Source organism: Electrona antarctica, assembly GCF_951216825.1.
Source record: "Electrona antarctica genome assembly, chromosome: 15".
Classification (NCBI taxonomy): Eukaryota; Metazoa; Chordata; class Actinopteri; order Myctophiformes; family Myctophidae; genus Electrona; species Electrona antarctica.
In genome coordinates, this window is record NC_136796.1 from 26,799,697 (window position 1) to 26,824,927 (window position 25,231).

At 43.0% G+C, this 25,231-nt stretch overlaps 1 long non-coding RNA gene across 1 annotated transcript; it reads right to left on the reverse strand.

Annotated features, from left to right (window-relative positions):
- Positions 1-685: 685 nt before the first annotated feature.
- Positions 686-24,173, reverse strand: LOC306938892. The gene is made up of 3 exons (XR_013791789.1): positions 24,125-24,173; positions 12,491-12,572; positions 686-1,655 (listed from the first exon to the last, which is right to left on the reverse strand). It is a non-coding gene; the product is annotated as an uncharacterized lncRNA (long non-coding RNA).
- Positions 24,174-25,231: the final 1,058 nt, after the last annotated feature.

The window sequence follows — 25,231 nt, forward strand, 5'->3', positions numbered from 1 at the left end:
GAGACTGTGCTGCTGAACTCGCTGCCCCGTATCAACCCACCCTACCCCACTCCACTCCCTCCCTGTGTGCTTTGCCATGGTTACCAGACAGGGCTTCCAATGCAGCCAGTTAATGTGTTTTTCAGCGGCAGGGGCGAGCTGGATACTAATGTGTCTCAGTCTGTCTCCTGCACAATCAATGTCAACTGTCCCAGGATGCACAAACACAGACAGGCGCAGAGCCAAGGAACACTGAGCGAGCCTTGCTGGATAATGTCAGGGCAAAGCCTTTGTGAGAGAGCCAAATTGTTTTCATTTAATTGTTTGAAAAGTGTAAGCTTCAGCGATTTGTTAATTGTTTGGAGGCATGTCAAAAGAACAAGTCTAGGGTTTGAACAGCTTGGACACTGCAATAGGCTATAACAAAGACAAAACATTTTGACTTATTTTCAGCCTGATATATCCATTTTTATTCATAATATGTTTTGAAGAGTTTAAATGTACATTTCTTATGGAAATCCATACCAATATTGTGTGTAAAACATTACGACATTTAATTGCCACAATACTAACACGGTAAACTATATGACACACATCTGGGTATATTTTAAAATATTTTTCATTTGATTTTGAATGCTGCGGTTTCATAGTAGTAGTTGTAAACAAGTTACATAACACTGACCCTAAAGTAAAACACAACAAAATGTTCCCCGTTTTAAGACTTTTATTGTCACATTTACAGTAAAGTCTAGGCATAACTCATTCATTAAAAAAAGAGGAATATAATAGGATGCAAAACTCACAATTTTCTCTGTGCAAATACAATTTTTCCTGGGATGTGTTTTGACTAAACAAACATCTTCATCGACGTGTAGTGATAGTGAAGGAGATGATTTAACAATGATAAGCAATTAAGCATGGCCTAATTTGTAAACTGGAGGACATTTTCTGTAGCTACATGGAGATTAAAGAATCCCAGGTGGAATATATGACGGGGTCACAACCCTTGGCTGTCTTCTCATTCAAACAAGCTGGTGTTTTTGTTGTTTTTCACCATAAAGCCAGCCACAAGGCACTGTCCCCTCCAGAGTTAATGACGTTGCAACTGTTTTCTTATGTCTTAACAATTCACTAATAATGTCAAAGATCGCACATTGTAAATTCTCACATAAATGTGTATTTTTAAACAGCCAAAAGTCAAATAAATCTCTACAGATAAATTCATACAATTAGACGCTTGGGCTAGGAAGGCTTGCACATTAATTCTGTTGATCAGCAGTGAACTCCTGATGCAAGAAGGAACATATGAAGGCAACTAATATTTTGGATGTGATTTGGTCCAGCTAATTCAACAGCTGCAAATGTGTGCAACTTTGTTCCCAAGGACCTCACCTGTGACCTTTCATATCTTCACAGGTTAAGGGTCTCAGGGACAATGAAGCACACCTAGAAACACTATTGGTCTGAAAGCAGGGTAAATAAGAAGTAATTACGTTTTTAATTCCTCAATGATAGGTAACTTTCATACAAACGTAAGTAAAATATCATATGGAGATATTTTACTATGAACTGTTATGGTTACCACAGTTGCATTGCCCAATGCGGCTGTGGTGTGGCATCTTTGTCTCGAAACATCCTATCCTCAGACGACGACACGAAGAGCATGGACTCACAACCTACAAAAAGTAGAGAGAAAGAGGTTAAAATCAGCTGTCAAATTATTTATCAACATGGTACTTACAGGTGGCCCTTTCATGTCAAAACCATGAGCAATATGCAGAATCTACCCTCCTGACTAGCAGGCACCAGTTATTCAGTCTATCTATGCAGCAAAGTCTTCAAACAGAACGCCCCCTGCTGGCAGACAGGGACAACAAAGCATTTCTAGACAGGAAAACAGACTGACAGATCCTCCAATGTAATGTACAAAGCATGTTCTATATACAGTATAAATGGAACAAACATACAGTCGTCAAGCTTGACTGTGTCTGGCCTGACAAGATCTTTGCAGAACATAAGACATGATATAGTATTTAGACAGAAGACGCATTTGTTGCGCACACGGGTGAAACAGCCACACAGAGCTGTACCAGGGCAGACCATATTGTCTTCATATTTCCTAGAGGCTTTGTGATCTCATAGGATTATGCAATCACACCCCCATGACAAAGACATTCTGCCTTCAGAGATCAACATTGAATTATTCTTCCCCAGACAAATGAATGTCACAAAAGCCTGACGAAACTGATGGAGAAGATGAGCAAGATTTAAACTGCCAGTAGAAAATCAAACAGCTCAGTTTGGATCATGTGTAAGGTGGTACATAGCCCATGCCTCTCATATCCCATTCAGCAGACCACATCTTAAACTTGCCAACCTAATGACATGAAACATAATTGTGCACGCAGGTACCTATACTGTAAAACCCTGAACGTTAATTTAACTCTGAGAGAGTACAAATGTCAGCAAATGGATTACCGGACCATTTGGTTACATTTCACAATCCCAAGAGTCACTGGGGATTGTGAAACACTGAGGATTTTACCGTGTACACACATCCAGACAAAACATGCAACTCAACAAATGCGTACAAAGCGTAGTCAGCACTGCTTGAGAAATAAGACTCTCTCCTCTTTGTCTGTGCTTTGAAATATTCTTCCCTGTCCCAGTTTTAGGAGCTCCTCCTTTGCTCTCGAAAGCGATACACACAGAGAATGGTGTCTGAAAACCAAAGGATAGAGGCAGAATGAACATAACAATTTAAAAATTAAAAACCTCACGTAAGAAAAACTGCATATGTCACACAGAATGAACATGAAAGCGGGCATGGAATGGGGGGGGGGGGGGGGTTGGGGGGGAAGATGGCGTCTGATAAATGTGGTCAGTCTGACTCTGTCTCTCATCATTTGCCGGGGCTACCTAACTCAATTTCAAACTCACCGTTCCAGCTTTGGCTGGCATCGAAATGCATCCCCTCACTTATTTAGTTGTGAAAGCGTGCACGTTCATCCACACGAGGGCATGCACGGAACACGAGAGCACATGTACACAGATACACACAGACACTCACAGACACCCAGACACAGGCACACAGATACAGACACACACACACACATACACACCAATGCACTCTCACGAGTTATTGATTCCTCCCAACCCCCCCCCCCCCCCCCCCCCCCCCCCCTCCCGGAAAACAATCTGACACTTAATCCAGCGGTTAAAGAAAATACAACGCGTAATAAAACCTATCTTGACCCATCTTCGCTGTCTTCCTTGTTCCTCGGCACCGTAAGCCGCGGCAAACGAAAGGAGATGCCCGCACTATTCCCTTCTCGTACCCCCCCTCCACCCTAACCCCCCCCCCTCTTTTTGTCTCTCCTCTTCTTCTATCCCTCTCTCAGGCGCTGTCCCTGCCTCTGGTTTGTGACTGTCTCCCCCTGCCAAGTCACAGCGCTAATTCTCCAGGCGAGTGGTCCAAGCAGGCGACGATGTGAGGCAGGTAGACGAGTGCAAACACACACACACACACACACGCACACACACATACATTACACACGTGTGCGCGTTTGTGCGCAAACACATGCGCATGTGTACATAATGTGCGTGCGCAACACACTCACACTCGCGCTCACGCACACACATGCACGGTGACGCACATGCACACACGCACACACACACACACACACACACACACACACACACACACACACATACACACACACGCATACACACAGACAACTGCATTGATTCCATTATCTGGTGCTGTACCAATACCCCCCCCCCCCCCACCCCACACACACACTTCCCCCAACACCCACAGCCAGCAGCGCCTCTATGTATGACCCCCCTCCCCTCATAAATCTGTGTCACCTATATACATCACATACATGTACACACACATACGTGCGTACACACAAGGGTGCGCTACACGTGCACACATGCGCGCACACGCACAACAAACACACACACACATACACAAAGACACACAAATAGACACTTATGCAAGCAGCGTGCTGTAGCTCTCTCTCTGTTTCTCTCTATCGCTCTCCTTTCTTCTTTCCTGCACTCTCTCTATCATTCTGTCCCAGCCTCCCCCTGCCCTGCCTCACCCGCCTTCCCCTCATTTCATCTCTCTCTCTCTATCCCCCCCCCCCCCCCTCTCTCTCTTTCTCTCTTACTCTAACCCGAGCATTTCTTCCAGGCATGACGTCCTGTCTCGCCCATCCTGCAGTCTACAATCATGCACGTCTGTGTGTCTGTATGTGTACTGTCTGTCTGTGCCAACAGGAGTGGGTGTGCGTGCGTGCGTGCGTGCGTGCGTGCATGCGTGCGTGCGTGCGTGCGTGCGTGCGTGCGTGCGTGCGTGCGTGCGTGCGCGAGTTTGGGCTTGTACACAGCTGTGCTCGGGCAATCTGGCAAAGACAAACTAAATGTGCACGTGTACACATGCCCATCTGCGTGTGCACAGTGCACTACCGTGCCCGGGCATCTGGGAAAGTGAGTCAATGTGTGCATGAGACGTGAGGAGGGAGAGACGGAGGGAGGAGAGGAAGGCGGAGACAGAGGCGGTGCACACACACACACACACACACACACACACACACACACACACACACACACACACACACACACACACACACACACACACACACACACACACACACACACAGGCTGTGGATTTCACACAGCATGGGGATCAAAGCCACAGCACGCCTAAAGGTGATTAACCTCCCAGCCATTCTCATCGCAATGACACTAGCACTAGCCTCCTCACAATTAACACAATAGACTGCTATCGCTACGTGAATCCATCACATATCAATCTATCTCTCCCTGTGGTGAGGGATGGATTGATTTGTCCTGTGGCGGGTGATAATGAAGCCATCGAGAATTTGCAATGACACGCAGCAACTTCCATGCGAGCTTGGAATTGTTGCCTCACGCTGGGGTTTATTTGATTTGGAATGTTTATGATGATTAAATTATGTTTCTCTAAATCTGTGATTGCTTTTAATAATTTTCCAATGACATGCAGCTGTAGGGTCAGCGAATACATATGCTAAAACTAGTATGTTAAAGAAGACAATAGGACTTTTTTTTTTTTTTTTTAAGTGGAAGAGAAATAAAAAATTCACCTCAACAGCCAACGGCATGAACAGAATAACGGCATGTCAAGGTGAAACGCGCAAACAAATGATTGCACCCAGAGGTTTGCAAATAGCGGATGGCAGGCATTTCTATTATCATGGTTGTATTTCATCCTGAGTTGGAACGGGCTGGGGAGTCATTTCTTTGTGTGAGTGAAGAAAAGAGCAGTGCCAGCCAGAGATTGCTGATATATGCTCTTTTTTCCCCTCCTCACTGGAGCACTGCAACGCAATGCGGATGACTGTCTGAGCCACTCGCCAGACACACTGGGGGGACTAGGGAGGGAGTAGGGTGGGGGTGGCGGGCGGGGGTGCAGGAAGGAGGAGGAGGACGACGAGGCGACAGTGGAGTTCACGTACATCCCATACTTCAGGACATATCGATACTCAAGCCTGATTTATACTTGAATGCGCATTATGTCGCTCACCGAAGATAACCAATCGACAAGCTTAGTGATTGGTGTGCATTTTCGTTCATATTCTAAATATTAATATTATTATGTAAATACATAATTTATATTTTGAACTGGGAGAACTAAAATGGAATTGGAATGTGCACAGTAAGATCTCAGCTTTACACAGACAATACAATTGTCATTGTAACCATGTCTGTAACCAATTGAGCATAATCAGCATTGTGACTTTTATAGGTAAACGTCATTTAAATTCACACTCACATTTTAAGTTAATGTTCGATGCAATATGTGTATGGCCATGCTGGAAAAGTGCAGAAACACATCGACCTTATCAATATGTGGCTCTGCAGCCCCTCAAGATTGTGCCGCACACCAAATTAAACAGCTGTAGAGAAATGTTGGTATATTGATGTCTGGTTTATCTAGGAACCATAATCAGATTATGGCTTCAAAAGATAATTGTTCATACCTCGTTGTCATTTCATGTCATGGGCTTTAACAGTAAAGAGATAACGTAGTACATACATACCAAAATATAATTTTAATATAGCTCTTTCCCCAGATGTACCTCATCTAATTAATATTCCACTTCAGTGTTTTTCCTTCAATATACCAGAGAATATGCCGACAAGGTTAAGAGAACAAAAAGCAAAGAGGCATATATCATCATATATCATCTGTACAATACATCTAAATGTGTACAGAACCATATTGACACCGAAGAACATACTATACATGATGTACATTGCAGCGTAGAAAATATTTGAAAAATCTTTGCAAATATTGACTTGGATCCCCATAGCACAATCCCGGTCTGTCTCCCTTGTCTCAAAGCATGAAAATACTTCTCTCCTCACCATGTTTACACTATCACAATGTAATTCAATTCAGTGTTTACAAAGCAAACCTTCCTAAAGCCTGATTTATGCTTCGTCGTAAAATGGTAAATGGTGCATTTATATAGCACCTTTATCCAAGGCGCTTTACATTGTGCATTACATTCACCCATTCACACACACATTCATACACCGATGGCGGTGGAAACCATGCAAGGCATCAACCAGCACATCAAGAGCAATTACGGGTTCAGTGTCTTGCTCAAGGACACTTTGACACTAACTCTGGGGGAGCCCAGGTTCAAAATGGCAACCTTGCGGTTACCATCCAGCCACTCTACCCCTGAGCCACCGCCCGTATGTCATATGTGTCGTGTGTTGTGCGGCCTATGTTCAATGTGCTTATAACGTTGGTACACTGTGTAGTTGCTCACTTCCTGTCCATTTTTAGCTCCTACTTTTCCCATTGCCCATGTTCACAGCGATGTGTGTCCGCCATGTGCATACGGTCAGAGGGATTGGATAGAGTTGGCAGTCATACTGTACTTACCACTATGGGGTTTTGTGGGTTGACTGAAGATGTGGTGACACCGCAGGGAAAGCTAGAAGGTTGTACAGTTATCTCCAGGCTGTTTATTATGCGAAACCATACAACCAACTACCTCACACTGCAGAGCACTAGAACAGGGTCATCATCGCTGGAGCCTCTCTGGCTCTCTCTCTCTCTCTCTCTCATCTCTCTGTATGCCCTTGTGAAACATGTGTCTAATTTATATATATATATATATATATATATATATATATTCCTGTGTGACAACTCTTTCTTCATCAGTTGGATTGTGCAATCTCATGCATGCTGTAATATCAATATAATTACAAATAATGTACGCGATACAGTTGAGATCAGCTACTACCCATGCATCCCCTATGTATTTCTGTGGACTTGTCTCCCTCTTGTGGGCAGAGACAGAACATCTCAAAGCCCCACCCCCACCACTGAGGCGAAACCTTTGCTGTCTCCGAGCACAAAGACAAGCACTTTACCTGCGGATGCTTACAACGGACGTTTCTCTGACCTACTTCAACAACACAATAGGAGCACATGAAATCTCCCACATTCTTGATCGCTCAATTGAATTCTACTGACCAGACAAGCCTGACCATCATCATCATACTAATTCAGAGGCAGACATCTAAACAAGTCCATTGCATTTACCATTCTCTTTTCGTGTCATTTCATTTGACAGAGCCATTAGTAACCTTTTGCCATTGTCACCAGGGGTAAAGCCTGTACTGGATCAAACTCTGTGATGCGTTGTGAAACAACGATAACCATGTATCTCTCATTAACACCTACATAGAACAAATCAACTCTATCCCCCCTCATCTTTTAAAAATCACACCTGTGTGAAGTGAGGGGCACTAATATATTAAAGTCTAACTCATGTTGATTAGGTGATGTAATGGTGATGTAAAACAAACGGTGCCATTAACAATAAAGAGACAATATGACGTAATGAGGCACATTATGACGTGAAATTTCCCTTCATTGTCAATGGCGTTTACAAAACAACGTTTACAAAGACAAACATTAAACCTGTGTATAGGAGGGGCTGCGCCCCTCAAAAATAGCAAAAACAGCATATCTACAAGCTCACGGCAATGTGCGGTTTGAAAACCATACTGTATATCAATGTATAAACATAAGTAGTAAAATAAATATTGATGGGAGTATAATATTATCATGCAAGTAAGTTTTAAACAACTGGTCATTAAGGGGGTATATACATTACAGTATACACACTATTTGAAGCTCTAGTTAAGCATAAAGCAAAAAAGGTTCTTAGTACTGTACTGTAACCTAAAAACATTGCCGACTGACCGAATGAAAGCAGAAAATAAAGTAATGAACTGCACGATCATGTCAACCTTCCTCATTATAGACCATAAATAACAAGGCGCAACCAGACATCCGACTGAGGTGCCAATCTTTTACTCCTGCAAAAAGCAGCAATTTGGCTGTTGTTAGCGGTCATAGGCAGTGTTTTGACACTCCACCTTTGTGTCTCAGGGACTCATTGATTACTTGATAGTACTGCACCACTGAGTTGCTAGGCTCCCCATTCAGCTTGGTCAATGCACCAAAAAATAAAACCTTCAGGTATGAGATGACTGAGATCTCACAGAAAAAAAAGAATCACTGCAATTGTGTTTACTAGTTGGCATACAAGACACCGGCAAGACATTGGAGATTACATGCATTAGCTTGGGACTCACTACAATTGAAGCCTATATTGCTGTATGTATGTAACCTTTAGCCTAAACATCCGACAGCACTGACATCTTTATTGACCAGTATGTCAAGAGATGCCTTCATTGGTAAGTATATATGAATGTCTACTGCGTTTACCACAGGTCCAGGTTATGACTAGCAATAAACATGCTGATATTGAAGTACACAATGGTGATAAATATCCACTACAGTCTCCAGTCTCCAGCTGTACTTGGGACTTGACATTCAACTACTGCAAAAGACGAGATGGCCCAAGTGAGTCTCAAAGGCTACAGCACATTGCGCTTAATAGAGATGTAGCAGATCCTTCTTTTTTGTGTGTGCGGGGGTTCTTTTTATACTAATTTTGGATGGCTTCCAAATCCAAACCCCATTCACCTCACCTCGCCGTCTCTGTTTCGCTCAGCCTACGCCATGCTAAAAGCCCACCCTCTGCCTAACCTTCATTCTGTTTTTTTTGCTGTCCTCCCGAATCTCCAAGCGCCTCTAATTTGTCCTTCATCGCCAAACATTTCAGGCCTCAATATCTTTTACAACTTTTATCTTTCTTTTCTTTCCTTTTGACAACCTCTCTGTTCATACCCCCAGAGTGTACCCCCACCCCACCCGTTCCTTTCATTCCCTTGAATCACCCCCATCCTTGTTAAATCTCTCTCACCACTGACTCATTCGCAGTCGGATCACGCATGAATGCGGCATGGTTGTGCCAATGCCAGCTCTTTGCCAGTCTGCCTGGGTGTGTTTGTGCCAAATCAAGTCTGGTGGGAAGCCCCCTGCGCTGGATGCCAGGGCAGTGTGTATCAGTCCCCGTTAGTTTAGGGTCAGGTGAAGCTTTGTGAGGATTACAGTTCACCCTCTTCAGTCTGGAAAAACAAATTGGTTGTGTCGAAAACACAGGGCATATCTGGCGACTGGCAAAATCTCAAAGACAATCGGTTTCTATCAAATAGCAGGTAGTTCCGAGTGACAGTGTCTTGTAATTTGCCACGATGCAATTCTATTGAATTATTTTTAATATCGGGTTTACCATCAAACCTCACTAAGAACCTCATTAAGAAGTTTCCTTTGCTTCAAACAAAAACTGCTCAATACAATTCGTGCATTAATCAGTTTGATAATGTCAGTAGAACAGTAGAATACAATTATACAAACTCGTGATATCTGCTATAATAACAATAACACTGTGATAACCATCTGGTGAGTCTCAAGCTAACTAAAATGACTTGTATTTGTATTTGTAATCCTACAAAAATGTGCAAAGAGGCTTTTCTGCTGAGGATAAAGTATTTGTCTCTCAAGTTGCCAAAACTGCCAGGCTATTACCCTGGACACCAGTGATAAGAGAAATGGTTCCCAGAAAGGTAATTGTTGTTTTCATATATGCATATGTTCAAATATTAGAAACTATATTCAAATATATGTCTGACATGTCTGACAGATCATTTCTCAGGTGCTTACCTTCATTTAACTAGTATAATATAAACACAATAACATATTGAGGCAAATTTGTAATTCACTATTACCTAACAACAACCCTACTGCTATTGTTATTGAACAAAGCCAAAATGCAGTAATTACGCAATTAAACTGATGAAATGGGATTTAAAGTGCTTCAATAGCCCAGCCAAAAGGATTATAGGCATATAAGTGATATTGCACTTATTCTATATCTGTTTTGGTCATTCCCCCAAATCATGAAGGCCAATTTGACGTTTGAGACAAATAAATAAGTCAGTGTGTATAATTTTCAGCTTTGCAATAATGCTGCTCTGTCAACAGTATTGAAACTTGGCATTGCCGATACTGTACACTCAATACACGTACATTCATTGGAAGAATGTATGGATGAAGGACTCTATTTTGTCTCATGCAATCGATGGCCCATTCAGTAATTGATCCTCTAGAAATATATGAAGATGAAATCCATATTAGTTATTAAAGGTCAAAGATCGGAGGAAGACTAGAACAAAGAGCAAATAGGTACTGAAGCCCAGTATGTGCATTTATGTAATGTTGGTTTTGTGGGGGGGACACACTATAATTTCTGGACAAAAGAGCAGTAAGCCATAACAGTCCCCCATATGTGACAAAAGACAGACTGACCGGAGAGAACTACATAATCAGATAGAGACCGATTTAAATGTCTTCCAATAATCATTGCCAATCACAGAAACTATTCTCTGCAATAATGGTAAAGGTTCCTCATGTTCCGCTGTCAAAGCTAAAGAAATGTGATCAGGTGACAGTTCAACTGTTTATACACTGTTGACGAGTGATGACTCTTTGTGTGTTTTGTGACGGACACTACAATACCACCCTGAACTGAGAGATCTGCCCAGCAACAGTACATGAATGGGTAAGAAGTGATTTGAATTCCTTGTGTACCTCCTAAGTGAAAACTGTTTCCAGTAAATCCGAAAATCTGATTTTGTCCTTAACTGCAGGACAAAATAATACAGGCCCCTAGGTTTTTGTGGCCACAGGTTTAGTTAACATGCAAACTTAGCCTTTAGTCTTAAAGTACTGTAAGTGATTCTAGCAATTGTCTGTCGAAAATAATAAATCCATAATTAATGTACAGTACAATGGACGCACTGCTCAAAGAGTCAATCTAACTTCAACACAGTTCAGTCTGAGACAGATAATTCCATCGTAATTATAATCACATCTTTTATGAGAGTGGAGGCTTGAATGGTGGGGTCACATTCAGCATCATGCCCTTTTCATATGGAGTCTGATTCCCTGCATGGGGAGCAGGACTTCAGGCTAACTTGTCCCCTCTTCAGCCAGAGGACAATTGGATTCAGAGCCAGGATAAATATCAGTGTAAATTATTAGCTCTCTTAAGATCGAGAATGAGATTCTACGTAGTGCAATATCTCCCAAACCCTCTCATCTCATCTCTCTCTCTCTCTCTCTCTCTCTCTCTCTCGTACCTTATTATTTACAAAGGCAGAAAATGTTGCCATGGGAACACATTGCCAGGCAACCTCAATGGCTTGGCACAATGCCCAATGGTTGCTAGGGCACCGTTGTCAGTGGCTATTGGGTTGTGCCTGCCAATTTCTGTTGTGAGCTTGTGTGTGTGCGTGTGTGTATATACGTGTATGTGCGTGTGCATCAGAGTGATACCGATGAGAAAGAGAGGAGGAAGAAAGTGAGAGAATAAGAATGAAAAAGAGAGAGCATGAGAAAGAAAGTGTGGGTGTGCAATTGTGCATGCACAAGCAGATGTGGTGTTTTTTTTTACTTTTATGTATAGGGCCAATGTGCAATCATATTATATAATGTACTGTTTTGTTGAATTGCTTTTCTTTCACATTTGACTAAGTTATTGTCAATTGTGTATGTGCCATGTGTTTATGTACTGTATGTTAGACACAGGGCACGCGAGAGAGAGAGCACTTCTAGGTGCGTAAGAACATATTTTGCGCACAATACATGGGGCGGATCCAATAATCGCTCAATTCTGTTACAATACGTGCAGCACCAATATGCAATTACGTTAAATAACATACATTATGTCCCTGCGATTTGGCTTTATTCAGTGAGTTGGACTGTATGTTAGGTAAAACATAGGAGACAGACAGTAGTTTGTTGCTGACAACATTATTTTTGTGTCAATAAACTTGACTTGGTGCATTTCAAAGAGAGACACAGAGAGAGCCACAGAGACAGAGAGTTTTCCATGACAGCCTTGCGTACGGTTGAAGATAAAGTTACTTTAGATGTTGTGCTCTCTGTCATTTTATTACATTCAGTCTTTTACTTTTGCATCAATGAGGGGGTGGGGGGGAAATATTAGCCTCACAGCTTTACCTCACAGCCAGGGACTTGTCGGGAGACTTTTTCCCATAGTTCCGCTCTCGCCGGGGAGTTTCCAGGGTAGACCACAGCATTCCTGAAATCAACAGAGCATCATGCGGTTTATTAGCACATCACAGGATAGGAAATGGAACAACAATAAACACACTTGGACATAAAAGTTTCAGAATAAATAAAAAATATCGCTATCCAGACACAACCTTCTCAGAGGGTTTTCATGCAGCCCCATAGTTTAAAGATGGAGTGCCGTGATTTTTGTACTTTTTCTGTTTTGTATGTGTCTATAGTTAACATTACTCTAATAGACCCCCAGGTGTGGTTATAATATTCAAATATGTCTTCCTTGTGTATTTTTTGGTTTCTTCCTGAAAGATGAGAGCCTTTGAGTCAAAAGGCCCAATCAAAATACCACTACTCCCGTAACCCCTCCCCCATGATCATACAACAACAGCTGTGGGCTAGGATTAAGTTCAGGTGGGTGGTGCTAAAGTGAAAACCAGGTATACTTCCTCCTAGTATAATCACAGTACCTGATGATTATGTTTTAGTGGGGGGGGGGGGGGGGGGGGGGATCACAGCACATCTTTAAAGTTTATGTAATTTTTCCAAACCAAAACACAAAAGTTAAGTGTCGAGTGGCTAGCATTTAATATTATGTGGGGCATAATTACATCCACAATACAACAAGATAATTAATTACAGCTTAATGGACCAATCCCGGATCAGAGTAAATCGCGGCAGGGACTGAATAGAAACACAAATACTTGAAGACGGAGGGATCAAACATTGTCTGCAGAGAATGAAATGAATTAACGGGTGGACAAAGAGGGACATAAGGACGGGAAAATTAATATTAGCATTGTGTCGTCAACAAAGAATGTATGGAGCATGCCGAGTAGACACATGCACTAGTGTAGAGATGGTTAAAGACAATGGAGATGAATAATACATTAATAACCACAGAATATACAGTACAATCCCACATCATAAATGAAACATCCTCCAGCAAAACAGATGCAATAATTATGTCAACGCAACAAGAAGCAATGTACATGGAGACACGTTTATGTGTGTAACTCCGTACGTGCTCACACCCACCCCTGTGTGTGTGTGTGTGTGTGTGTGTGTGTGTGTGTGTGTGTGTGTGTGTGTGTGTGTGTGTGTGTGTGTGTGTGTGTGTGTGTGGGTGCACGCGTGTGTGTCTCGTCTATGTGGGGTACCCGGTACCATGTTCCGATCCGCGAGCACTTAGGGGAGAGCGCGTATCGCCTGTGGTGCCATCTTATCTAACATCACTGGGAGGAAATGCTGCTCCTTCCTACTCCCCTCTACCCCCACCCCTCTCTCTCTTTTCCCACCCCCTTTGAACTGAAGCCACTGCTGGAGATGCAGTCTGATTGAGTGCAGAGTGTCCTAAGAGGAGGTCAGAGGGTAGGACAAACAGTCTGGTGTCATGGCAACTTGATGCCACCAGCTGAAGACTGAGGGGCAGGGGGGTGGGGCATTGAGGGAGTTGAAGGTGGAGTGAAAAGTACTGTCAAGGTTTATCATAACATAAAACAAATGTTCCTGTACATATTTGCTGAGGGAAACAATCTATGAGTCCATGTACTGTACTGTAATACTTCTCCCATGATCAATGGGATTTTCTTTGCCTTTATTGATAGATTACAGTACTAGTCTGACAGGAAATAGGGAGAGGGGGGGGGGGGTGACACGCAGCAAAGGTTGTCGGGTTCAGGACTCGAACCCGTCAGGCCGGATTTTGCCGTTTGTGCTAAATAACACCATAAAACCGCCATTAACCTTTTCATGTCATGCACACCGTAGAGGGTGTTCGTGCACCACAACAGGTGCACGCACCACAGTTTGGGAAGCCCTGTCCTATTGCATCTTCTCAGTCCACGCAGGCCCAGCAGAGTCCTATGGCTGGACTATGCATTGCCTTTAACATTGTAATGTTTGTCCTATAGTGATGACATGCCACACACATTTTCAATGTATTCACTCTCCAAAGATTTGTCTCCATACAGCCACAGTGCCACTCTGTTTGCACTGTAATGGTGTAACGACAATTTAGTATAGCAATTCCCCCATTGCCTGTGCCTTTTCATACACTTTTGCGCTACCCCCCAAAACAATTTATTGAATTAAATTGAAAAGTTAAAGACAGAGAGAAACATGGGGGGAGGGCACACTTCCTGGAGATTTGCACTATAGTCTATACTGAGAGCACCTTTCTCATTTTAATTGTAATTTAAATGCCGTTTTGGTCTCTGCGTTGTTCCACCAATACATATGTGCATTTTGTTTATGTGGTAATTCATTTAAACCTGCTGGACACTTGAAAACATTGCAATGAACTGCAGTTCTAATTGTGTTGCCATTACCAGCTCTGTTGTGACACTCTGCTGTCATCTCACTCCTGAGGTGTTGGATCAATATTGAATCCAGGCTACTCTCTGTGTCATTAGCTTGTCTGATGGTTGAGGAGGGACCTCCCCAAGCCTCACTACCATCAATCTCTGAGCTCTGCCTGACTGGAGATAGAGTAGGCTATGCATGCATGTATGAGGCATATACTGTAGATATATACTGTACTGAAGTGTGCAGATTTGTGTATGACGCATTTGCATGTGTGTGCATGTGTGTGTGTGTGTGTGTGTGTGTGTGTGTGTGTGTGTGTGTGTGTGTGTGTGTGTGTGTGTGTGTGTTAGACACAGACAAGGACCGTGTTCATGACTTGCATACACTGGTGGTGCAGGTCACGTCTGTACTGTGCAAAATGGCGTTTACCTGCCTCATCTCCCACTGTGTGTGTGTGTGTGTGTGTGTGTGTGTGTGTGTGTGTGTGTGTGTGTGTGTGTGTGTGTGTGTGTGTGTGTGTGTGTGTGTGTGTGTGTGTGTGTGTGTGTGTGTGTGTGTGTGTGTGTGTGTGTGTGTGTGTGTGCGCGCGTGTGCGTGCGTGTGATACAGGAGGTGTGGACGTGCGTTATGTCCACACCAGAACTTTGTGTGTGTAGCAGCAGACGCATGTGTGCAGTTGCGGTAAAGTTGTCTGGTAATGGTGTCTGTGTAAAACGTGCATGGATGTGTGCACTTGGTGTGTGTCCTTGTGTTTGTTCAATGCGGCAGCAGAGGGCGGAGTGGCAGATCAATAGGAAACAAATGAATTCAGATCAATATGAAGCTGGGCGAGGGGAGTGAAGGAGAGAGAAGGAGAGAGATTGAAAGCGAGAGAGTGGGGGCGATGCACCATAGAGGGGGTGGGGGAGTGTGGCGCGGGGGGGGGGGGGGGGGGGGGGGGGGGGCATGGCTGACGCGTTACCAGCAGCACACCAGCTAGCTAACTGCACACAGGGGAGAGACCACTCTAATCTACAGGCACAACTTCAACGCTCTGAGGTCAGTGACAGTTAAAAAGGATATTCAAGTGAGGCAAAGAGGAAATGCAGAGAGAGAGAGAGAGAGAGAGAGAGAGGAGAGAGAGGGGGAGAGAGAGAGAGAGAGAGAGAGAGAGAGAGAGAGAGAGAGAGAGAGAGAGAGAGAGAGAGAACTAGTGATGAGTGATGAGGCTGACATTCCTGCACTTTTCCACTGTGCTTTTTTCCACTGCTGCACAGAAGCTGTGAAAAGGGGCTAGGAGATTACACATATTTGTTGTAGTTATATATTTAAAAAAAAATCATTCTATTACAGTATGTTATTATAATATTTTCATTATTTTTGGGGGGAGAGGAGATTGCATGTTGGAAGTGTTACATTTCTTTAAAATGATTAATAATTATAATGTTGTTAATATAATACTATATGATTATTTTACATACATTATTTTATTTAAACTTTATTTATTTAAACTTCTCCCATGTATGTGTGATAAAATGTCTTCACTCAACTAGACACAGCTAATTTGGCGATCATCAGATCAGGTGCAGAGGTCTGCCCATATTTGACCACTGTGACCTTGGTGGAGTGACATCTGGCACTGTCTGGGAGAAGTGAGTTGAGAGTATGGTGAATCTGACTCTAAAATAGCTACTCACAGCCTAAAGAGTCGTGGTGGCTGTGGACTGTGATGCGTCACAGAGAGACCCTGTGTCTGTCTGTAGTGACTGAGCTCAGACTGTTTATTTACATGGAGACCAAATGAACCAAAATGTAAAGATCCATTTGGTTCCATATGTACACTACTACACTTCCAGAACCAGTTTCAAATATCAGATTCAAATATTTTGATAATGATAATAAAGTACAGTAATTAACAATGAGAAAAAACAACAATTGTACAATATACTTTCAACAAGTAGCACAAAGACTTGATTCAGGTTTCGAGGGATGCAATTAGGGTGAGACCTGACCTGAATCAAGGTGTAATTATCTGCCAACTTACACTGCATGTCGCCTTCTTTCTCTTTCCCTTCATATACATTCCTCTGCTGACATATGATCTATTCTATACCAATCTATACTAGTCTAGACTGTCATACAGAAATCTTGAGCAGTGACAATTGGACTGTGTATCATATTCCCAGAGTTTTTGAATATGATTTTGAGATATGGATTGTACAGACAGTGTGGTAAACCAAATACGATCCTCACTATTGTTCATTTATCTTCATCAGCATGTTTAAGCATCCATACAGTAGTATTTATCCCATGCACTTATGTTTACAAGCTACAGTGCATTTACATTCCACTGTCTCTGTTGCATTTAGCAACATCAATAAAATCATTTATAAGTGATTTCCATATATGATAAGAAAACAATCACATACAGACTGAGATAATTGTGCCTTGGTTTTGCTTCTTTAAGCAAGACTTCTTTAAGTTTTGCTTCTTTAAGCAAAATTGCAAATAGGATCACTTGCATTTGTCATATCTGCTCATCACATGATGGCGACATCACAGCATTAGGGGTCATCTGGGAGCCGAGACTGAATAGAACTTTGAAGTGAATGTAGTAGAAAACCCTCTCTGCTTCCAACTAAAGGTTCCTGAGCACTTGACTGAATCAGCCTTATAGAGCGTACTTAGTTGACTGGGGTGTCCCCCTGGGGAGTATCCTTTTTTCCCTCTACACCAGTGGTTTTCAACCAGTGGTCCTTGGTGGTCCCCAGTTAAATGATGGAGAGTTGGTAACCAAATGGACCATAGATCTTTAACTCTTCTAAAGTTAAACTATTTTAAACATCAAATTACTTAATTTACAAGAAGTCAAAACAATTATAGAGAATGTAGAAGAATTATTATTTTGATCAATGAATGCCTGTTGTCTCTCCTAATGGTACATAGGCTAAATCTCATGGAATGGTGGTCCGTCAGTGGCTCAAATGCAGAATAAATAATGGGCCTTGAAATGAAAAGTGTTGAAAACCACTGCACCAAATCTCTTTGCCAGATGTTTTCCTATTTTCGCTGAACGTTCGCCTATTATGACACGCCCATAATAGAATTACGCGGTTAAAAGTAAAACACGCAATCCTTTGGGATGCTGAGGGTTTGAGTGAAGAGTAATGAATACTGTATACAGCGAATTACTGGGGCCTTCTGAGTTAATATAAAGCCCTCCTCTGGGAAATAGTGTCTGTAACAAAGAAGCGGGCAGTCCTTCAGACAGATCACGGCCTGTCATTTCACCCTCGTTGAGCTCACACTATCATTTTCACCTTTGGCAATTTCCCTCAGCCAGACAGTGCATGACCATGGGTACAAATTATAGAGAGGGACACAGTGAGATGGCAAATAAACTACAGTGTGTGATAGTGTGTGTGTGTGTGTGTGTGTGTGTGTGTGTGTGTGTGTGTGTGTGTGTGTGTGTGTGTGTGTGTGTGTATGTGTGTGTGTGTGTGTGTGTGTGTGTGTGTGTGTGTGTGTGTGTGTGTGTGTGTGTGTGTGTGTAAAGGGAGCACCCTTTATCTTGAGTGTTAAAATCTTTAGTTTTAATTTAAGGTAGGTATTGAACAGCTTAACACAGGGAGAGAGAGATAAAGAGAGAAAGAGACACACAAACGTAGAACTTTGGACTGCCCAAAAGAATGGAGAGCCTAACACCATGTCTCTCTCAGCTCATCTCCTCTCTTTTAATCTGTCAACCTCAATCCGTCCTCCGTTTTGTCACTCTCTCCATCTCGTCCTCATTCCCATTCTCAGTCTCTCCCCTTCATCTGTCTCCCTGTCTTCTCCTCTGACACCCCCCCCCCCCCCCCCCCCCCCCCCCCTCAACCCCGCCGCCGCCGCACTCACACAGGGCCATCTATCCCCCTGAGCTGAGTTCAGTTGTATTCTATCTCAGCCTGTGTCGATCCGACCCATCTCTAATGTGCTGTGGCGTGTTTCACCCATGGGTCCCTGCTCGCCGCCACGGCCACCATGAAGGAGGGGAGGCGAGGAGCTGGCGGAACTGTCCGTGACATCATCACTCAGCGATATTACTCACGTCTCACCTCCCCTCACTGTCTGAAACAGTCTGGGGCCGTAGGGATTGGCAACAGACAAACAGCTAAAGTCAAGCATGTGCGCACACACAACACACGTGCCAGTAATTATTACGGGCGAGCTAAACCAGGCTTGTCAATCCGCGTCTGTGCACATATTATGCGTTTGGAAAGCTTGCATGCTCTAACATAGGAATCGAGTCTATTTTATATAACGTAGTTCGTATGATTGTGACCATAAGTACAATCACATGTGGTATCACATGTTTTTTTTTGTATGTTGTAAGACTGAAATTCATTGAATGTAATTTCAAATCCAACGCAGTTTTCAGTGTTTACGACAGAGGGTGCTCTTTCACATCCTTTGAGATAATCTATGGCTTCCGGTTCAGAGGACAACCGGAGAAAACATGATCAAAACAAATCCAAGCCGGTTTACTAGTATAGTATTATAGATTTCACACAAAAAATGTGTCTGCTTTCTGTTCCCAGACAGTGTTTTTGGTGTTTACATAGTCATAGAATAGAATATTCAGTGGGTCTTGAAAGATTAGTAAGAATCCTCAAAAACGCTGGCAGTAGCTGCAGACTGTTCTAGAGAAACTCTGGCAGTTCAAGAGTTAATGAAATGCCCCTCTTGCATGTTTTTAAGCTGTGTGTAGTGTGTACCACCACATGGGTGGATTTACTGTACCTGGATCAGGAAGATTCACTTAGTGTCAAGTGGGAAGTTATACATCACAGAAAGGTATGGTGAATGGACTTTGCCATTGTCTTAACTGTCTCACATTCAAGGTATTGTCCACTGTATTATGAGGCACACACCATCCATCTGGCACCTAAATAGAATTGACCCATGTCTGGTTCAAATACCGTTTCCATTTAAATCACGAGGTCTCAACAAAACTGCCAACCTTATAAGGTATGGTAGCCTATAGCTCAAAGATAACACAAAATCACAATACTGGCTTTGCATTTAAGATCCTTGGGTAACAGAATTCGGCCATCTTCATTTCACATTAAAAGGCCAGTTTTATTAGGCACCATTTCAGGTAAGGACCTTCAGCAAATCAACAATAGAATAAATCTAATGGAGGATAGCATAGGCTGGGCTAGCCAGTTGTACAGTATACAGTATAGTATGTAGGTTAGATGAGTGGTTAAAGCTTAATTTATACTCCATCGCACGGTGCTGCTTTGATGCATTGTTAGCTTGAAGATCAGTTTTAGGCAAGCAACACCATCGTTCTACACTACAGAGTATAATCAGGCTTGATACTCTGTTGCTGAAATTCAATCACAATCAATTACAGATTCAATCCTGTCGGCTCCAACTCTCACGACCTGATCGCCAGGCCATTTTTGGCTTTCCTGTGTCAGCAAACAAGCAAACAAAAAACAAAAACAAAAAAAACTGGCTTTCTGTGGTTATACCTCGTTTCAATTAAATGTATTATCTCACTAGTCTATACCCGTTCAGGGATATGACATACACAATGTGCAGAGTATCTCCCTACCTCTCTCTCTCACCCACTCCCTCTCAGCTCCTCTCTCTCTCTTCTATCTCTCTCCCCCTACCTCTCTCTCCCTCTTCTATCTCTCTCCCCCTACCTCTCTCTCCCCCTTCTATCTCTCTCCCCCTACCTCTCTCTCCCTCTCTTTCTCCCCTCCCTCTCTCTCTCTTCCCCCCTTCTCTCTCAATCTCTACCGCTCTCTCGCCATTTCTCTCTGCCACTTATATTGGCTCATGTGGCACACCTGTTATGCGATGCTCAGCCAATCACAGCACACAATGACACACCTTCTAGCCAATCACAGCACGCAATATCTGAGGATGCATTCCGTCCACACATTTCGTCCTCACATTTTGAGGATGCAATCTCTAGAATTATTAGTTAGATATCACAATGTGTTTAGTTTAGTTTTGGCAGTATGCCCGTCTAGACCACAGCGAATATAATGTAAAATAAAACAAATACCAGAACCTCATATGTTTCCCTTAAACTATTGATCATAAACCCTAACCAAACCATGGCCTTTTGAAGAAAGAGGAGAAGCTATGCGGATTGACCAGAAAGAAAAGCAGACAGTGGGAGAATATATTTTTCATTGCTGTCACTCCCAATATGAGCGAATCAGGACTGGAGACTCTATAAATTCCCTCACTTGGGGATACAGACAGCTTGTACGAAGGCCTCTGGCCCGCTGGGGAACACGCCTTATAAATCATACATGACCAGCAGCACCAGGCGCAATATGCATGGCACTGCACTACATTAATAACATGCTAGTGCCTTATTCTCACACACACACACACACACACACACACACACACACACACACACACACACACACACACACACACACACACACACACACACACACACACACACACACACACACACACACACACACACACACACACACACGCTGTCTATATCAGTATTTCTGACTCTCACTCCCCCCACCCTCCAGCCCTTCCGGCGCTGAACTCCATGTGCCAAAGAGGAATGATCGAGGAAGGATCGGTTTATAAAACACAGAGGAGACATAATAGTAGCGGAATGACTGCTGGAGTATAAATACTGAAAGGCATAAATATTTCAAGGAGAGAAATGTGAATATATAACATCTAAGGACAGAGTGAGGCCCAACGAGTGAACACTCAGAGAGAAAGGCATAAAAAGTAGGACAGAGAAACGGGCGGGGAAAGATAAGCCAGAAAGGCATGTATTTATCAGAACAGAGTAATGAGGAAGAAAGGCTGGAGACAGAGAGAGTGACAGACATGATTGAGAGCGAGAAAGAGATATGAGAAATAGAAGAAGGAAGTGAGACAGGGAGAGAGGCAAAGAAAATGCATAGAAACTATGAGAGGAGAGAGAGAGAGAGAGAGAGAGAGAGAGAGAGAGAGAGAGAGAATGAGAGGAGCGAGGCAGAAACAATGTGAGACATGTGAAAATACGAGACAGAAAGAAAGAGGAAAAGATAGCTTGAAACGAACGACAGAGGCGCATGAAATGGCAGTATGAAATGGGAAAAGCAAGAGAGATGAACAGACTCACAGAGGGAGACGCAGGACGAGAGGGAGGGAGGGAAGCAGTGCGCGTGCTAAAATAAGAGGCAGACTCTTGTCAGTGCAGTGACCTACTCACGCAGGACTGAGGAATTCTCCCCGTCGACCCGGACACATTCCTCCAGTCCTCAGACATTAACTCATGCCGCGCCGCCATATTGAATTGGACTGCAGTGGCGAAAGCCTCATTTAATACATGGCCGTACGGCCGTGATACTCTGCAAAATTCAGGGTTTTTAGTTTCAGATTAGGCTTACAGCAGGCTACTCTGTCACTGACTGTAATACGCCCGTCGCCCCATGCGCCCAATCACATCGCCTAACACAACGTATTTACTGGTAGCCTATGCTGCTACTATTCACCCACTACAGGCACAAGTACTGTAGCGTTGTGCATGTTGAAGGGTCTACAGTGTTAAAATGAAACTTAATCTAATAGTTGAGCTGCACGTTGCTAACAAAATGCTGCTCGACAGCGAGGGGCGTACGAATTTCTGAACAAACACATTAAACCAGATTGGGCATATTTCTGGTACAGCACACACAGCACTCTGAATCCAGGATCGGGTAGATCATAGTAGTGTGTCAATGTGCACGCATACTCAGGCTACTGCATACAACAGTGCAAAAACACGTTGTGAAAATATCGGGGCAAGAAGGGTTCTATTGTATCGACCCGGGCAGAATGCAGCTCTTATTCTCCTGCTGCTGGACTCCACTGGAGTGGGGTGGCGGGAGGGGGTGGGGGTGTGTGACATCAACACAAAGACAAAAATGTAATGTGAAGCGGCTCCAAAGCTAGCTGGGAGGCTAGACCACAGGCTGCTCTTTATATCCGCGCTATCTCACTTTCCAACAATGCCTGGCGATCAGGTCGTGACCAAAATATGACCCTTCCACTTGTTGGTTATTAAGATTAAGTCACTGCTAACTGCATTACACAAAATGGGTATGGGGGGGTGTATGAGTGTGTGTGCGTGCGTACGTGTGTGTGTGTGTGTGTGTGTGTGTGTGTGTGTGTGTGTGTGTGTGTGTGTGTGTGTGTGTGTGTGTGTGTGTGTGTGTGTGTGTGTGTGTGTGGGGGGGTCCAAATAGACATGCTCCCAAAACTAAAAAACTTTGTTAATAACAAAAGAAAGTGCTTGGCTTCGCCCACGGCGACCGCAGGAACTCTGCTCTGAGGTGAGTCACAACAGGGTGACTCAGGGATGGAGCAGTAACTGATGGCCCCGTTGATGCTTCAATCGGTTCAAAGACTAAAATGGCTGACCCTCTAACAGCTGAGTGTCATGATTCGAGAAAAAAAAAAGCAAAAGGAAAAAAGCTGGCCAGTAAGGGGCTTTATCTCACACAAATGATGTGTCTTTTGCGAGGAGATATGTGATACACGGTAAAGTGTTAGTTTAAACCAATGTACAAATGAAATCACATGGACCTGTAAGGCTCTTCAGAAATAGATTAAAGGTCCTTGCACACCGGAGGTGACAAATAAACCATCCAAAAATGAGTCTACAAATATTTCACATCAAAGTATTCGTACAGGTTAATGCTTGTATTCACAGTACAAAATCTGCCCTTTTCGAAACAAAATGTTTTACGTTGCTTCATCGCCGCATACATGTTCTGTGTGGATGTACGTATGACACAAGCATAAAATATAAAAGCTTCCAATGTGTAACACACTTTAACACTAAGGATTTACCCATGTATGATCAAAGATTTACTTTAGTAGTGGTCAGCTATGGCAGGGGTTCTCAACGTTTTTGGCTCGGGACCCCCGGAAATGCTTTGGCCATGTCTCTCGACCCCCGCCCTGCCCCCTTCCCCACCCCTAATACAAACTGACTGCAAAAATAACCTTAATAATAGAGAAAATATATCATAAATGAATACTGAAACCAGATCTAATCATTAAAGAAAGTGTATGCATGTATTATGTGTACTATGTAAACTCTCAATTTCCATTTCCCAGCCATTCAGTTGCAAAAACAATCTTTTTTTCTTTTAAAAAAATAATAATTTGGGGACCCCCCAAAATAATTTGGCGAACCCCGAGGGGTCGCGACCCATGGGTTGAGAACCCCTGAGCTATGGAATGAAAGACTAAATGCGTCCTTACCTTAAAATATGCTGCTTTCATTGGAGAAGTGCTTGTCATTTGTGCCGTTAAATCTGAAAATCAGAGAAAGACATTATACATAGACATACCATTTGTTGCAATAACACGTTATGTTCAGGTCAACTTGATGCAGCATATAGGCGCATGAAGCCCTGTTTTCTGGCTTTGCATGTATTAAGATTTCACTGCTTTTTATTTTCCCAAATTTCTTTTCTACCAGGTTTACCAAGCTGCTCTTGAGGCAGGTATTTCACACCGTGATCTCCGTCTCTCCTTTCAATGTATTATTTTCATATCATGCCATCACAGCCTAGACCAGTGGTTCTCAACCTGTTCGGGATCAGGGACAGAGTTGAAGATATCAAAAGCTTTCACGGCCCACCCATCTGACCACTTAACATGGCAGCCGTGGTCAGATGGGTGGACTGCATGCCGATCGATTGTGTTCTGATTTGGATCAACAGAGTATACTTTAAGTTCTTATCTATTGGTATAGTACACTTTTCAAGGTTAAAAAACAAATGCCAAGACATTTTTTTATATATTATATTTATGTCATATATTATCATTCAAATCTTAGTTTTGCCAATCATTTGGGGGCCCACTTACAATATCCTCACGGCCCTGGTTGAGGATCATTGGCCTAGACTGTGATACTGATGACATTCAGTTTGTCCGTTTTCAGAAGGGAAAAAGGCACAGATACAATCATGCTGTACAAAACAGCAGCTTGCATGGGAATTCCTGACGTCTGCACCATCCATTAATGTATTCTGTGGTTGAATGTCATCAATTATGAATGAGAAACACAAGAGATTTGCAGAAGAGTGGAGCTGGCTGAGAAACACTCGACTATAAATCCTTTTCATTTCCACAGAGTATTGTATATGTACTATAGATAACACTACACAACCTGTCCTGAGGTACTATACTAGGTTTGTACGATTCACAAAGACACTTAAAGCCTGATTTGCACTTGGTTGTGTGTCAGGTGTCATGTTGCAAACAAATAAAAAAATAAATAGCAGAACTACAATCTCACAATGTGTCACAGTGTGACGCTTTTTGACGTTACAATGCTGTTGGTGGCACACAGCTGTATACATC